General features: G+C 44.1%; 1 protein-coding gene across 2 annotated transcripts in view; it reads left to right on the top strand.

Moving 5' to 3' along the window:
- PIK3C2B (phosphatidylinositol-4-phosphate 3-kinase catalytic subunit type 2 beta) overlaps nucleotides 1-17712 on the top strand; it is a 935041-nt gene that overhangs the window by 631962 nt on the left and 285367 nt on the right. The gene's annotated exons all lie outside the window — the stretch shown is intronic.

Genomic DNA, 17712 nt, shown 5'->3' with positions numbered 1-17712 from the left:
GCTACAATGCACCAACAGCATATCAATTTCATAGGTATTCACATAAGATACAAATCCTTGACTAGTTGACCATAGTCCTGTTATAAATTGGAGTATAGTATATATATATCCAAAATTATGAGATGCTGTTATGGATCCTGTGCCCAACATGTTTCGCGTCAGGTGAACGCTTCTTCAGGGGCTTAGTGATATAAATTCTTAAAAGAAAGCATATATATACGTAATTATACAGAGCATGTATGACAATTATAAATATTGTATAAAAAAGACACATCAGCCCGGAAGTTGAGACCAGAAAGAGGTTGAGTGAAAGATACACCATGAGGATGGTCATATAGGACGCTGTGGGGACACATAGCAATATAATAAGAAAAAAAAGAGGATATTCAAAATATATAAATGTTAGTAATAATAAAATGACCCTTTCTGTGTAGAGCATGCGAACGAATAAGTAATTGTAAAAAAGGCCAAATGGTAAGCATATAAATTATGTAGTATCTGCATATAACTGCAAAGCAAAAAATAAAGAATATATTCAGAATGCTATAAAAGTAAAAAAAAAAAGGCTTAATTGTCCTATTGACGCTTTGGACTCCCTTTGCGGCCGGCAATTTCTTTTCTGGCCAGGTCCGCTGGGACCTCCCCTACGTGGTCGTGGTGCTCTCCCTGCTTCTCTCGTGCGCCTGACTGGCTTGGCGCATGTGCGGCACTGGGGTGGGCGTGCACGTCTGCCTTTGTTTGGCGCGGTGTCATTCCCCCCCGCCTCCTGCGTCCATATACCAGTAGGGCGCATACGCGGAGCGGGATGCGCGACGTACACACGCCAGGGACTTTCGGCCGGCCAGCTCTGACGTCACGGTGGCCTATGGCTTGCCGAGCGTCAGCGGGCGGGACACATACATAAAAGGAGACGCACGCTGGCGTCCCCCTGTTGTTGGAGCACCGGCATATTGTTTCTCTCCCTCCGCCCGAGACACTGCTTGAAACATCCTCATTTGACACATGATTTTTAACAGTTGAGGCCATGCCTAGCTATCTTAATATATACTTATGGAGCCCCCGCTTGAATCTTTCTTATCCACACTACTTTACAATGGCTATTCCATCGACTCTTTCGTTTTAGACCTTCCTTAATAATAAAGCTTGGCGTGGCCATATCTACCTGTTTGTATCCTTGAAGTGTCCCGCACGGAAGGATTGTATGTACATTATTTGTGCCATCAGCTACCCCTTCTGCGAATTTTGCACAAGTAATTCTGGTGAGCTTTTCTTTTCTTTTTTTTTTTTTTTTTACTTTTATAGCATTCTGAATATATTCTTTATTTTTTGCTTTGCAGTTATATGCAGATACTACATAATTTATATACTTAGCATTTGGCCTTTTTTACAATTACTTATTCGCTCGCATGCTCTACACAGAAAGGGTTATTTTATTATTACTAACATTTATATATTTTGAATGTCCTCTCTTTTTTTCTTACTATATTGCTATGTGTCCCCACAGCGTCCTATATGACCATCCTCATGGTGTATCTTTCACTCAACCTCTTTCTGGTCTCAACTTCCTGGCTGATGTGTCTTTTTTATACAATATTTATAATTGTCATACATGCTCTGTATAATTACGTATATATATCCTTTTTTTTAAGAATTTATATCACTAAGCCCATGAAGAAGCGTTCACCTGACGCGAAACATGTCGGGCACAGGATCCGTAACAGCATCTCATCATTTTGAATATATACTATACTCCAATTTATAACAGGACTATGGTCAACTAGTCAAGGATTTGTATCTTATGTGAATACCTACGAACTTGATATGCTGTTGTTGGTGCATTGTAGCAGTCTTCCTTTATGTGTTTTTATTATAAATTTTGTTTTGCTTGTTTGTTAATAAAAATATGAATGAAATACTTGATTTCCTCTCAGTGCCTATAAAGTCCATTAAGTCCCCCAAATTTTTTTTCTTGCATTTAACGATGTTGGACGTTGGCACTCCCTCTTTTTTTGTTTCAAATTGTTTTGGGTATCCACTTAGTGTTTATTGATATCCTTCTGTCCATTCCTTACTCTCAGGGGTATGCATAAGCCTTATTGCTTGACTTTCCACGTATCCACGAGGAGATTTTCAAATCCCATCAATCGGGTGCAGCCTACTCCAGATCATCATCCAACCATTTTCACTCCAGGTGTGGTAAGCAGGTGTATATAGGCAGAGAAGAATTCCATGATGTTCACAAAAAATGTTTTCTTTGGGAGTCCACAGTTCGTATGGATAGATTCCTTAACCACTTAAAAACCGCCCTATAGCCGAATGACGGCTACAGGGCGGTTTCTTAACTCTGGGAGGCCGTCATATGACGTCCTCCCAGAATTCCGCACTCGCGCGCCCCCCCTGGGGCGCGCACTCGAGAGCATCCGTGACCGGCGGGTCCACAGGACCCGCGCATCATGGATCACGGTAAATGGCCGCTCATCGCGGCCGTTTACCACATGATCGCTCCGTCAAATGACGGAGTGATAACTTGTAAACAAACCGGCGTCGTGTTATGACGCCGGTTCCTCCCTCCCCTCTCTGTACCGATCGGTACAGCGGAGAGGGGAGAGATCGGTGTCAGCAGCGCTGTGGGCTGCATCTGCAGTGCCCACATCGCTGCTCACCGTAATTTAACCCCTCAATTCCCTGCCAATACTCTGCAATGCCCCCCAATACTCTGCAATACCCGCCAATACTCTGCAATACCCACCAATACTCTGCAATGCCCGCCAATACTCTGCAATGCCCCCCAATACTCTGCAATACCTGCAGTACCCGCCAATACTCTGCAATACCCTGCCATAGACGCCCCCCTCCCTCTGGTGCTACCGACTCGCCAATACGATCAAAGCCAGAAATTTTTTTTTTTATTTCAGGCTTCCCAGCCTAGAGGTGACGTGGGGTCTTATTGACCCCATATCTCACTCTAAAGAGGACCTGTCATGCCTATTCCTATTACAAGGGATGTTTACATTCCTTGTAATAGGAATAAAAGTGCTAAAAAAAAAAAATGGGGGGGAAAAAAATTTCAAACCAAAATAAAGTAAAATGAACAATTAAAAAAAAAACATTTAAAACCCGGAGAACCCCCTCGGACTTCTGTATGGACAGTATCGGAAGTGAAACATTCCAATCTGGCCAACAAATCGGTTTTCAACCCACCAAAAAATGACCACAAGCATATGGAGGTATTCAAAAACATGGTGGTTAGTGATCTTGAATCCATGAAAGTTGAGAAAGTATTAGATCCTCAATTTCTTAAGAAAGGCATTGCTTCTTTGGAAAAAAATAAAGATTTGGTCATCCGCCCCGCTGATAAGGGGGGGGTGGGCTTGTAGTTATGAGTAAGGCATTACTGGCTGATCGGTCCACTTACCAAGTACTTACCAGCGATCCAGTCTTTCAATATAAGAACGAACTACATGCTCTTGTTCAACGTGGCAAAGATAGCGGGGTTCTGAACAAAAAAGAATCCCTCTACTTGGACCCAAGCGCATGTAGAAGGCCGATCATATATTTTTTACCCAAAATCTATAAGGATGCCCAGAAACTACCGCGTAGACCTATAGTCAGTGGTATTGACTCAGTTACTGCTCGGCTGGGTCAGTACATTGACTTCTTTTTGAAGCCACTAGTAAGCAATACTATGGCATATCTTAAAGATACTAAACATGTCATACAGATTATTGAGTCGACACCGGCTAGCGATAACTGTCTTTTAGTCACAGCCGACGTCGGCTCATTGTATACTATTATAAGTCATCATGAGGCTATACTTTCAGCTAAGTGGGCTTTGGAAGGTTCTGACCTATCAGCGTCTCAGAAGAATTTTCTTTTGGAAGCTCTGGAATTTTGCCTAACCAAAAACTATTTTTGGTATGTCCATAAATTTTATGTACAGATTATCAGTGTAGCTATGGGAGCACGTTTTGCACCTAGTGTGGCAAATCTCTTCATGTCACTATGGGAAGAAGACACTATTTTTAAAAATAGACCTATACAACTGAAATGCTACCAACTGTATATAGGCGATCTGATCATGGTGTGGGAAAGTGACCTATTGAGCCTGAAGATGTTTATGTCTAGGCATAATGGGAACACCAAGAACATCAAACTCACCTGGAATGCAGATCCTTTGAATAAAACATTTTTGGATTTAGAGATCTTTAAGGAAGGTTCATGTTTTAAAACAAAAAATTATTTCAAACCGACAGACAGGAATGGATACATACCATTGGATAGTTGCCACCATCGGTCATGGTTGTGTGACATTCCTAGGGGCCAGTTTATTCGGCTGAGGCGCAATTGTTCCCATGTAGAAGACTATTGCGCACAGTCTAATGTCCTGGCCGAACGTTTTTTTACAGAAGGGGTATAACCCAGAAATCATTGACAGTCAAAGAGTGAGTGTAAGTACTTTAGACAGAGCCGCGCTAGTCGCTAACCACCCTAATACTTGCGATGATCATCGCAAAAAACCTAAGAATAATGAATTCAGGATGATCTTGGATTATAATATTCAATATAGGAAATTTGAGAAAATTATTGTTAAACACTTGGATATCCTGAAGAAAGATCGTATTTTAGGCGCAGTTTTACCACCCCGTCCGAGATTTATTTACAAGAAAGCTCCTACTTTGAGGGACATTTTGGCCCCAAGCGTAGTTGATCCTCCTGTTACTAAGGAAAATATGATCTTTTCGTTCCTTATGTCAATAATATTAAAAAGGGTTTACGTTCCCACAATGTGTCCAAACATTTCAGGTATTTTCACGATAGGGACCCTCGATGCCTCAAGATTTTGGGGCGTGGAAAAAGTGAAAAAGCATTATAGGGGAGGTAATTTTATCCGACGCTTAAGCCAGCGTGAATCCTTCTGGATTCACGAGACTCGGGTTCTTACTCCAGGTGGGTTAAATGTTGATTTTGACTTGAATTGTTTTATTTCAGATAAATAAAAATTTTATATATTTTTTTAATTTTTTATTTATTTTTTTGACGGCGGGTGAATGGTCCAAATGGGAAATTTTTGATTTTTTTTAATTTCCAAAAATAATTTTTTTATTTCTAAAAAGTTTTTTAATTCAATTTTTTTATTAAAAATATATATAAATTTTTAATTATTAAATACATATATATTTTGTAATAATATGTCTATCAGGCATTATAACATGTAGGAGGGCATGTATAACTAGCCAATGCTGTCATTATTGCCTACTTTTGTGGCTATTTTGTATCATTTAATTAATCAATGATGTTGTCTGCTTATGGATGCTTGTTTTCAAGTGTCCCCATAAGAAAAGCATTAAATTCCTGGCATATAGGTAGCAGCTGGTTTCCGTTTCCGGCCACTGCTGTTGTATAAGCATCTAGTCTTTCTATGGCAACAGATTACTATATAAATGCAAGGGGTGACGCCGTTTAGCTCCACCCACCGCTGACGAAGTCCTGATAGGACGTAACGTGTGTACGGGGGGAGGAGCCTATCACGGACCCCACCCGCCATCTAGTCTGTGCATTGTCTTGTTTTTATTCTCATCTTATCTCAGTTCATCTCCTGCTGTAAATGTGTTCAGCTGCAGTTACCATTGTATATGCTATACTGGCATCTAGTGGTTGTAAATGAAATTGACATCTAGTAACTGCATTAAGGAATCTATCCATACTAACTGTGGACTCCTAAAGAAAACATTTTTTGTGAACATCATGGAATTCTTCTCTGCTTATATACACCTGCTTACCACACCTGGAGTGAAAATGGTTGGGTAATGATCTGGAGTAGGCTGCACCCGATTGATCGGATTTGAAAATCTCCTCGTGGATACGTGGAAAGTCAAGCAATAAGGCTTATGCATACCCCTGATGACAATTTGCGCTTCTGACCATCTGAGATTTCAGAGGTCCATCCCAGCTGGTAAGAGTTTATTCCTACTGGTGAAAGGAGTTGTCACATACAAGCCAAAAGCTGTTTCTCCACGTGGTGTCGTCTTCTTATATATTTTTCTGTTTTCCAGAACTGGTCTGGCTTTTTTAGATGTTTTTTTGGCAAAGTTTAATCTGGCTTTTCTATTCTTCAGGCTTAAAAATGGTTTGCACCTTGTGGTGCACCATCTGTATTTGGTCTTCTCTTGATTGTAGACTTCCACAGTGATACGCCCACCTCCTTCAGAGTGTCCTTGTCTGGTCTGGATGTTGTGAATGTGTTTTTCTTTACCATAGAGAGGATCCTGTGATCATCCACCACTGTTTTCCGTGGATGCCCAGGCCTTTTTATGTTGCTGAGCTCACCAGTGCATTCTTTCTTCAGAATGTACCAAACTGTTGATTTTGCCACTCCTAATGTTGCCGCTATCTCTCTGATATGATAGATTTTTGTTTTTGAAGCCTTACAATGGCCTGTTTCACTTGCATGGGCAGTACCTTTAAACACATGATGTAGGTTCACAGCAATAGATTCCAAATGCAAATACCACACTTAGAATCAACTCCAGACCTTTTACCTCTTTAATTGATAAAAAAAATAACAAATACGTAGCCCACACCTGGCCAGGAAACAGCTTTTGATTCAATTGCCCAATTACTTTTGATTCTTTGAAAAGGGGGTGTGGCTTTTCTTAAGAGCTGTAATTCCTAAACCCTTCCGCTGCTTTGGATGTACATACCCTCAAATTAAACCGGACAGTGTGTACTTTCTTTTATATATATGTATAACTAACTTTAGCTTGGTGGGGCATTCCCTAGGCATGGTAGGGTGAAGAAGCTTCTTTACAGGGCCCCCAGCCAGCGGCTCTCCTGTAGCCCTACAGCGATCTATCACTGCATATTACCTTCACCTGCTTGTCTCCTCTGACGTCTGGGAAGCACGACCACCATCCTGCTGCTCCTGCAATCAGCATGGTTCGCTTCTTGCGGCCACATCAGTCGGTGGCCTCCACACCAGCAGCCTCCAAGATGTTGCTGGCCCGCCATGCAGCTACAGACACAGGAGGCCATTGGTGTGTCTGATCATCCTCCACGGACGGTGGATGACCACACAATGCCACCCTTCGCATCCCTCAGTGACCTCTCTCCCTGTTTCCCCAGATCGCTGGCAGCCTCCACAGACATAGAGGATTTTCTGCTCAGCCCAGTGCTCACAGCTTCTCCATCAGCTCCCATTCCAGCCCAGAAGTCCTGGAGGCACAGAGACTGATGCCTGCACATCAAACCACAGTGAGTTCACTCTGTAATCCACCTCAACTACAGGGTCTCCCTCTAAATGCTTCCTCTGAACAAAAGCTGTGGGCTTTCTTGCATCAGCTGCCCACAAGAGCTCATTTGGAAACCCTGGTGCAGAGAATAGAGACAGCTATGAATGGTGAAATAGAAACTCTCAGCAAGATGTGTCTGTGCTGGACTCCCATGTTAATGTGATAGAACAAGAACAGGGTATAGTGTCCCAATCTGTGCAAACCCTGCAGACCTCTCACTCTAAGCTTACTGACCAAATCATACAACTGCTTCTGGATGACTTGGAGAATTGCAGCTGCTGGCAGAACGTTGAGGGGGGTGCCCAAATCTATCCCACATTCAGAATTACTTGTAAAAGTGACCAATGTCTTTAACCATTACCTAGACCACCTGCCAGACTCTGAGATCATCATCGACCGAGTTCACAGAACTCTGGGCCTGCAATCTGATCCATCTGATAGACCCAGAGATGTCCTCTGCTGTTTACATCTTTTAACCTCAAGGAGGAAATTCTGCAGCGGGCCTGGCAGGTGGGCGAGAAAGGTCTTGCCTACAAGTGGGGTCATCCATTCCACCTCATAGTCCACAAAGACCCAGATACCTTCTCTTTGCGTCATCCCTCTGAGCTTCCAGGCTTGCTTGCCTTTGCCGAAATGGATCAAATTCCAGTAGCCAACTGGCTTGTGCCAGTTGTCTCCAAAGATCCCCAGTGTCGGTCACCCCTTGGGAATACCACAAAGGGCTCGCAATAATCACTGTGGTCGTGGAGCCCTTCGCAAGCAAGACTGGCGGATAGCCCCTGTTTCCAACCCTCTAATGAAGAGGTGGCCAGCTGATCCTTTACGTGCAGGCTACCAGCATATGTTTAGCTCCGCATTTAGAGTGAAATTACCTTTATTGTTATTTCTGGGTGCCATACCAAAAACACTGTGTGTTGGGCCTGCGAGCTGGGGACCCCTCTGGCTTGACCTTCAGTTTACCTTGGTTCGCTGATGGGTGAAGGCCTCTTTTATGATTCAAATATTGGACACAATTCATAACTTGTCTCTTACGTTGTCTGTCAGACTTCGTATTTTGTCTGTTATTATCTATCTTTGAGTACCACCATTGGTATACTCTGAGCATCCCGTTTGAGCCATGGTTTTACAGACTACGCTCAGGAGCAATGGTTCTCCGTTGAGATGGGCTCGGCTGCAGTATAGCCCCCATAGTTGTGGCACGGTACTTACAATCTCTCCCAAGCTCAGAGTATTCGACCAATGGGGAGCAGGCGGTCCATTGTGCGTACAACTGCAGACTGCTAGTATACTCTCTGCAACAAATGCTTAACGTAGTTGATCATTTGTTTATAATGCTGTTTGTCAGACTGTGTACTATGTTTATAGTTATTATTTATCTTTAACTAATGCCTTCATACTGACTTGGTTTAGGTGTCTTCAGAGTTTTTCAGGTCACACCTCTGTGCTGTGGTCCTGCCTTGAGACGGGGTCAGCTGCCTTGCGGCACCTTAATTCTGGGGACGTGTTGCCGGTCTGTCTCGGATCTGGAACACTGGGCCAGTGCTGATTCCAGTTATTCTCCTGTAGGTTTTCAGTCCATTGCTATAGTTTATTGGTCAGTGTTTACCACTTCACACTCTCGGGTAACACTTTTGCCTTAACTTCATGATTACAATGGCTGCGGGGGTCCAATGGCCAGGGCCCAGAGCTTACAGTAGGTGACCGCGATATTGTGTCAATCTCGCCACTTTTATAGGTGAGATTGACACCCTGTGAGCCCCGTCGCGGGAGCCAGCACTGAGCTGGCTTGCATCGGGAAAGGAAAAATGTTTATTTTCCTTTCCCGATGAGCAACAAGCATCGCTGGCCGGTTTCACACTGGTGCAGGGATCCGAATTGGATTCCCGCCAATACCAGCCACTGTATTTGGTATGAATCCTAAGGGAGAACTCCACGCCAAATTAAAAAAAAAAACGGCATGGGTTCCCCCTTCGGAGGCATACCAGGCCCTTAGGTCTGGTAGGGATTTTAATGGGAATCCCCTACATCGAAAAAATTGGCGTGGGGTCCCCCCCAAAATCCATACCAGACCCCTATCCGGGCACGCAGCCCGGTGGGTCAGGAGAGGGGGTGGGGACTAGCGAGCGCCCCCCCCCCCCTGAGCCGTACCAGGCCACGTGCCCTTAACATGGGGGGTGGATGCTTTGAGGGAATGGGGACGTCCTGCGGCCCCCCCACCCCAAAGCACCTTGTCCCCGTGTTGATGAGGACAAGGGCCTCTTCCCGATAACCCCTGCCGTTGGTTGTCAGGGTCTGCGGGTGGGGGGCCTATCGGAATCCGGAAACCTCTTTAATAAGGGGGCCCCCAGATACCAGCCCCCCCACTCTATGTGAATGAGTATGGGGTACAATGTACCCCTACCCATTCACCTGTGAAATAAAGTAAAAAAAAATAACACACAAGGTTTGAAAATAATTTATTGCACTGCTCCGGGGGTCTTCAGTCTTGGGGGTCTTCTCGCCGGACTCCTCCGCTATCTTCTGCTCTTTTACTAGCGGAGGAGCCCGGCTTTCTTCTTCGCCGCCACTCGGGGGTCTTCTTCCGACTTCGGGGGTCTTGTCATCCTCTTCGTTGGTCTTGCCGGGCCTCCGATTACTTCCTTTAGCTCTTTTACTAGTAGAGGCCAGTCTTCCGTCGCCGCCGCCCCTTCTTCCGATTTCGGGGGTCTTGTCCCCCTCTCGGTTCTTCTTGCCGGGCCACCGCTTCTTCCAGCTCTTTTACTAGTGGTGGCCCGGTCTTCTGTCGCCGCCACCGCCTTCCGTACTTCTTCTTTTTCTGGAGATGTTGACTCAACGCTCTCTCCGGCCGCAATGCCAGGACGCAGTGTGCGGCGACTTATATAGGGACAAGGGGCGTGGTCACCGGTTGATGGCACATGGTGACCCCTCCCCCTTATGATGTCACAGTCCTGGAGGATGCTGGGACTGTGACATAATGGGGTGGGGTCACCATATGACATCAACCGGTGACCCCGCCCCTTGTCCCTATATAAGTCGCCGCACATCGCGTTCCTGGCATTGCTGCCGGAGAGAGCATTGAGTCAACATCTCCAGAAGAAGAACGGAAGGCGGTGGTGGCGACGGAAGACCGGGCCTCCGCTAGTAAAAGAGCTAAAGGAATAAAGCGGAGGCCCGGCAAGAAGAACCGAAGAGGGGGACGACCCCCGAAGTCGGGAGAAGACCCCTGGGCAGGGGCGAAGAAGAAAGCCGGGCTCCTCCGCTAGTAAAAGAGCAGAAGATAGCGGAGGAGTTCAGCGAGAAGAACCCCGGAGCAGTGCAATAAATTATTTTCAAACCTTGTGTGTTGTGTTTTTTTTTTTTTTCACAGGTGAGTGGGTAGGGGTACATTGTACCCCATTCTCATAGGGTGGGGGGCTGGTATCCGGGGGCCCTTATTAAAGGGGGCTCCCGGATTCCGATAAGCCCCCCGCCTGCAGTCCCCTACAACCAACGGGAAGAGGGTTTGTCCTCATCAACATGGGGACAAGGTGCTTTGGGGTGGGGGGGCCGCAGGGCGCCCCCCTTCCCCAAAGCACCGACCCCCCCCCATGTTGAGGGCACGCGGCCTGGTACGGCTCAGGAGGGGGGGCGCTCGCATGTCCCCCACCCCCTTTCCTGACCGACCGGGCTGCGTGCTCGGATAGGGGTCTGGTTTGGATTTTGCGGGGGGGGGCACACTTTTTTTTTCCTCGTAGGGGATTCCCCTTAAAATCCCTACTGGACCTTAGGGCCTGGTATGCCCCCGAGAAGGTATGCAGGCTTCATTAGTGAGGCGACATTATCGCCGCTCGCTCGCTACTATAGGAAAATGACATTTTCCTATTGCAGCCAGCGCGCGAACCAGCGCGACGGGATCACGCTGGTTATAGAAGCCTGTCGCGGGGAAACACAATATCGGTGGCACCTACTGTAGCTGTGCCTTACTACTTCCCGAACTAGGAATACTCTGCCCTGGTGGCAGTAGCTTCTCTCTCTGTGGAGTCTATATCCTTAACTAGGTTTCTTCTTACCTTCACTTTTTCTTACATTTCCTAACTTTCTGTCCCTCCCTTCCCGTATCCCTCCTCCCCCCTCCCCTCACACCCCGTGAGCTGACACAAGTTGACATTGATTTTTTGACAATATGACTGTTAAAATCCTCTTTTGGAACATTAAAGGGTTGAATTCCCATAGAAGCACACTAGCTGTCTTGCCAAACTTTGGAGACAAAGGGCTCACATTGCATTTCTCTAAGCCCTTGTACACATGGTCGGAAATTCCAATGGAAAAAGTCAGATCGAATTATATTATCGGGCTCTATCAGACTTTTTCCGTCGGAATTTCCGACGGAAAAAATTTGAGAGCAGGACCTCAAATTTTTCGACAACAAAATCCGATCTGACTTTTTCCGATCATTTGTAGAGAATTCTGATCAGACAAAGTGCCAAGCATGCTCAGATCAAATTATGAGACCAAAGCTATTGGCTACTAGCCGCAACGTAGTCCTGTCACAATGAATGAACGTCATCACGTTCCGAACGATCGGATTTTCCGACAACTTTGTCCGACCGTGTGTATGCAACACCAGTTTCGGACAAAATCTGTTGGAAAAAATGCAATGGATTTTGTTGTCGAAATGTCCGACCGTGTGTACAAGGGCTTAGAGACTGACTTTAGGGCAGAAAGGATAACCAAACTATCGAGCAAACCCTTCCCGATGGTCTGTCATAGTCCGTTGTTATCCTTTAAATCTAAAGGGACGAGTATATCCAAGTCCCTCCACTGGTAATTCCTTAACGCGTACCATGATCAGGGGAGCAGATTCCTGCTTATAAAGGGAAACATTTATTCTGAGACCTTCACTCTTGCAAACATTTAACTTCTGGATTCCAATCCACTTACCACCCTTGAGGTTTTATGTCCACGCTCGATGCCTTCCCATTGTCTTAGGAGGGGATTTCAATTTAACTCTAGACCCTTATAGAGACTCCTCCTCAAACTTGTTTTCCCTACCACAGGGAACCCAACTTCACCGCAAAGATCTTTTACACTCACGTCAGCTAGTCAATATCTGGAGAATAGTCCATCCACAAGAGCGGAATTTTACCTTTTACTCTACCGTCCATGGGTCCTACACTAGAATCAACCTTTTTCTCTTAAAACACTCAATTCCCCCTAGTCACCAAGACAGATAACAGCCACATTGCACTCTCTAACCACGCCCCCATCCTGCTGGAACTGGCTATTTCACAAGCGTTCCCTAGGACCTCTACCTGGCAACTTAACAAGGTGCTCCTAAAAGATCCCAAAATTGCCGGAGACATCCTTAGGGAAATTAATTTCACTACTTATGTAGACTCTGTGGGCAATCGGAATCTTGGTGTGGTCAGGGCATAAGTGTTTTATCAGGGGAATGCTAATCAAACGTGGTCATGTGGCCAAGCAGCGCCACGTTAAAACCCTATCTGACCTCCTGGCATGACTTGACAATTTAGAACGTCAACACAAGACTCGGCCAGAAAGTACTATCAAGGCGGAACTGGTTCATCTTCAGGAGGCTATGCAAGATCATTCCATGTACGAAGTGAAACATGTACTGTTAAAGGCCCATCGTTCATTTTATGAATACAGTGATAAATGTGGTCGACTACTGGCCAATGCTTAATATGCCAAGTTCTCTCAGACGTACGTTCCAGCACTTCTTTCGTCATCAGGCTCCAAAGTTCATTCTTCTCCAGAACTAGCAGAGACTTTTCGTGCTTTCTACTCCGGTTGATGCCCCAAAACTCTCTAGATATCTGCAATTATCTTAGAGAAACTGACCTAACAACAGAAGAGTGAGAAGACCTGTCTAAGTCTATTACAGTGGAGGAATTTTCATCTGCCATATCTGTCACACAGTCTGGCAAGGCACCAAGACCTGATAGATTCACCCTCTCTTAGTATAAATGTATCGGGACTCTTTGGCATCTTACTTTCTTGCAGGCTTCAATGCTGTGATGGACAGACACAGCTTCCCTACAGATATGCTGCGTACCTTTAATATCCGTGATCCCTAAGCTGGGTAAAGACCCATTAGTATGTGCCAGTTACAGGCCAATTTCACTTCTGAATAGTGATGTGAAATTATTCACTAAAATCCTTGCCTTCAGGATGAAGGTCTAATTGTAACAGATCAAGTCCGCTTTATCCAGATTAGAGAGGCAAGGGACAACACTATTCCGACACTGAACACCATAGAAAAATAAAAACAATCCCATATTCCCCTACTGCTTCGGTCTACAGATGCTGAGAAGACTTTTGACAGGGGGGACTGGACTTTTCTCCAGGAGTCACTCAAATTCGTGGGAATGCCAGATTCCATCCTGTCATGGATATCAGACATTTATGATAATCCCACAGCTATAGTATGGGTTAATGGCTACAACTCCAGCCCTTTCTCCATCTCGAACTGCACCAGACATGGCTGCCCCCTTTCTCCATTGCAGTTCGTTGTTTCCCTGAAACCTTTTTATTACACCATATCGGAGGTAATCAGTCCATTGGAGACATTTAATCCGGCCAATACCAACACAAAGTGGCGGCCTACACCGGCAACCTTTTATTTTATATTACTGAGCCCCTTACTTATTTACTCTCCCTGTTGCAGGTGCTGAAGCGCTATGATACCCTGTCTTAATTTTAAGGTTAATCTGCAAAGGTCAGATGCCCTAAATGTCTTTCTCAGACTCTACCATTTCAAACCTTTGCCCCTTTTTCCTGTTCAAGTGGGCAATTCAATAGCTTGGAACTACCAGCCTCTCCTATCTACGCTCACTACTGATCTTAAAAAGTTGGACTTTATGACCTTTTCCTGGTTTGACTGCTGTAATATACTAAAAATGAATGCACTACCCAGACTTTTTTGTACTTATTGCAGCCACTGCCTGTCAAAATAACCCAGATGTTTTTTCATGCGTACCTTCAATATCTATCAGATTAATTTGGAACTGTAAATACCCATGTCTCAGCAGAGCATACTGCTACAACCAAAGATTAAGGGCGATCTCGGGTTTCTGGACCCAGCCCTATATTATACCACGGCACATATGACCAGGGTTGTGGACTGGTGGCAACACAGTGACATGAAACTCTGGGTATAGCCCTAGCGGGGACTATACAGCGTCATTGCATTACTTTTGGTTTCGAGCCGTGGAGTGCAGATCGCTTTGGTTTCCTGTTTTTAAACACCGTTTTTGCTTTTAATGATTTTTATTAAATGTGAGTACCCATCAGTATTATTAATACTTTTTTGGATATTTGTATGGTATCACACTATGGAGTCTCTTTCCTCTCTACATGTGGGCAACATCTAAGAGGTTAACAGTGAGGAGACCACTTGCATCACAGACAAGGAGGCACTTGGAGAATACAGGACAGGAAGTTTCCTTCCACTCCACAGGCTACACAGTGGCTCATACTGTGAAGGTGAAATGCCTCCTTGTGGGGTGAATAATAGCTGTGAGTGCATTTCTTATGGGGCACTGTTTTCTAAGAAGCACGGAACAATTTGAAGGAGCACATTGTCACTTCATTGGACTTTTTTTATACACCAGGGTTTAAGGACAGTATATGCATATTTCTGAACCCAGTTTCACAGCAACAATACGCACCATATATGTTGGATTCTTTTGCACAGAAATTTCAATTTGAATTGCAGCTTTTGCACAGGATTGTTTATTTTATTTTTGTTTGAACATAACTATATGCATTATATATAAGCAGTTAGAAAGTTTACACAGTAGGATTTTTTGTGGATTTATGTGAATATACAAATATTTATTTCCTGCACTTTTATTGTCACTTTTTACACTAAATGCACCCATGTAGGTCACCTCTTAATAAGAGCAGCGCCATACCTATCCCCTCTTTTTCACATTAATTCTGCACGGGCCTGCAACCCACCCCTATGGAAGCAACAGTCCACACCAATGGTGACCCAATGGCTTGCAAGAGTAAAGGACATTGAGCAAATGGAAGATCTGACCTCTGCGAGATAAGTCAGAAGAACATAAGTCCAGATGGTTTTATTGGGATCTCTTCCACTTCTCTGATGAATTCCTCCAATTCACGTTAGGATCCACCGTCTGGGATCTCCATTGCTTGATTAGCGCCATCGACCTGGCTCCCGGGGGGGGGGGGGGGGGGGGTGGGCACATAAGCATATATTTATCCTGTATTAGACTTCAGTTAGTGATGTGAACCTAATTGAAGAATTCCCTTGACTCACATGCAATTGTTCATTTATATGCAATGCAAAGTTGTCTCTATGTGTATCTGTGTCACATCTTTAAATAAAAAAAAAAAATAAGTATAGCTTGAATATGTTTTGGGAAATAACTGAAAAAAAACTAAAATTGTGCCTGTGTCTAAATATACATATATTGACCTAACCCTACCTATAAAGAATTAGCCAACAGACAAATATATATTTACTTAATATTGCTTTGATTGCAAAAGGAGAACCATGTCCATGCCAGGGCTTCTTTAAATTGCAATCTCCATCAGGGAGAGCTCCTTTACTTCTTGTCCTGTAGTATGTGAAAGGGAAATCTCAGCTTAGACAATTGTCTGTTTCAGAAGATTTTCCCTTTTATTCATGTTCCAGTGACATATTTTCCCAGAAAGTGCAGAGTCTGTAAAACTAAACTTGGAGAAATGTGCTGTCAAAGACTTTTGATACAGCAAAGGTTGATAAGAAGACATGGTTTTCATACACTGCGTCTTTGATAGCTAAAATATTTGCACTATACGTCAGCCGTTCTGGATGTGTGTCTGGCCAGAGGGGGAAAAAACTATGATTTGCATGGCTCAGTCTACTTTCTTGAAATGAGGAATAATTATCATTAGACATGTGCAGAATGGAATAGGTTCATTTATGGTTCTAATTTTGTTTGGTTATGGAATTAGTTTAGTTTGTTTTTTCGGAATTTCCTTTTAATTTTGTTTTGTTTTAATTTTGTTTCATTTTTGTTATTTGTTCAGTTTATTAATTTTCTATCGAATTCAAACTTATAGGGAACAATTAGAATTTGGATCAATTGAAAAACAATTGACCGATTTTAAATTTTGCGCAAAGAATAGCTGGTTGTTAAACAGAGTGGGGGTCAGGAAGCCAGTCACCAGCGTCCTTAACAACCATGACTCTTTATCTGTCGGCTGGCTTCCCCACTGACAGATGAATGTAAAAAAAAAAATGAATGCCGCCAATGTCTGGCAATAGAAAAATGTTAAATGAAACAGTGTGGGGTCCCCTCCCCAAAATCCATTCCAGATTCCGATAAGCCCCCTGCCCTTAGAACCCTACAACCATTGGCCACAGCTGTGGGGATGAGGCCCTGGTCCCCATCAACAAGGGGAACAAGGTGCTTTGGAGTGGGGAGGCATGCCCCAAAGCACCCCCCGTGTTGACCCCCTATTTCCCGACCCTGCTCAGATACGGGTCTAGTAAAGATTTGGGGGGGACCCCACGCGTTATTTTTATTTTATTATTATTTTGGTGGGGAGGGGGGGCCCACGCCATTTTTATTTAAAAAAAAAAATCTGTTGCTGGGCAATGCCACTATTCTTTACATTCATCTGTCAGTGGGAAAGCCAGTTGACAGATGAGTCATGGTTGTCAAGGACGTAGGCGGCCGGCTTCCCGACCCGCTGCTCAACAACTAGCTATTCTTCAAGCAGCGTTTGAATTGGTCAATTTTTTTTTCGACCGATCTGAATTCAAATTGTTCTGGAAAGTTGGCGTTTGTTAGAAAAGCAATAAACAAAACAAACTTTAACGGATTTCAATGAAATTTGTTACTACTATATTTCATCTGCAGATTTGAATACATCCAATTCTTCAAATAACTAAATCTGTGAGCTAGAATTAATAAATAATAAAGTGTCTAGTGCTCAGAAAATTTTATTCTCCCAAAAAAATTTCATTCAGGTGACTTTTAGTTCCGGTGCCTCTTATCCGTGATCCTATTTCAGATGCACTCACCAGAAAGCCTTACACCTCCAGGGGTACTGCACATCCACAGTATTTGCCACTGTGTAGCAATCTGTGGCAATCCTTAGCCTCCTGAAATCGCTTTTGAATGGTGTTAATAATCAGCAATTCATTTTGTCCACCATATGAAAAAAGAAGTTGATGCCCATAGTGTGAATCCGTTTAATTTTTTGATATATTAAAAAAATATAATTTGTACTCACATTTAGACAAAGAGTTTTGAGCAGAAAAGTACAGCGATGTTGTATTGTAAGACCTTGACCGGAAGTGACGCAATGGCGTTCTACGCATTTCGTCATCAGACGTCGACTGGAGCCTCCATATTGCTACACTTGCATGATTAAAATAGTGTGCGATGGTCCTGCACCGCAT

This window comes from Lithobates pipiens, unplaced genomic scaffold (genome assembly GCF_037356315.1).
Source record: "Lithobates pipiens isolate NorthernLeopardFrog02 unplaced genomic scaffold, aLitPip1_a1.2 Scaffold_16, whole genome shotgun sequence".
In the NCBI taxonomy this organism is placed as follows: domain Eukaryota; kingdom Metazoa; phylum Chordata; class Amphibia; order Anura; family Ranidae; genus Lithobates; species Lithobates pipiens.
Note: the sequence above shows the minus strand (reverse complement) of the source record. Positions and strands in the feature narration are given on the sequence as shown.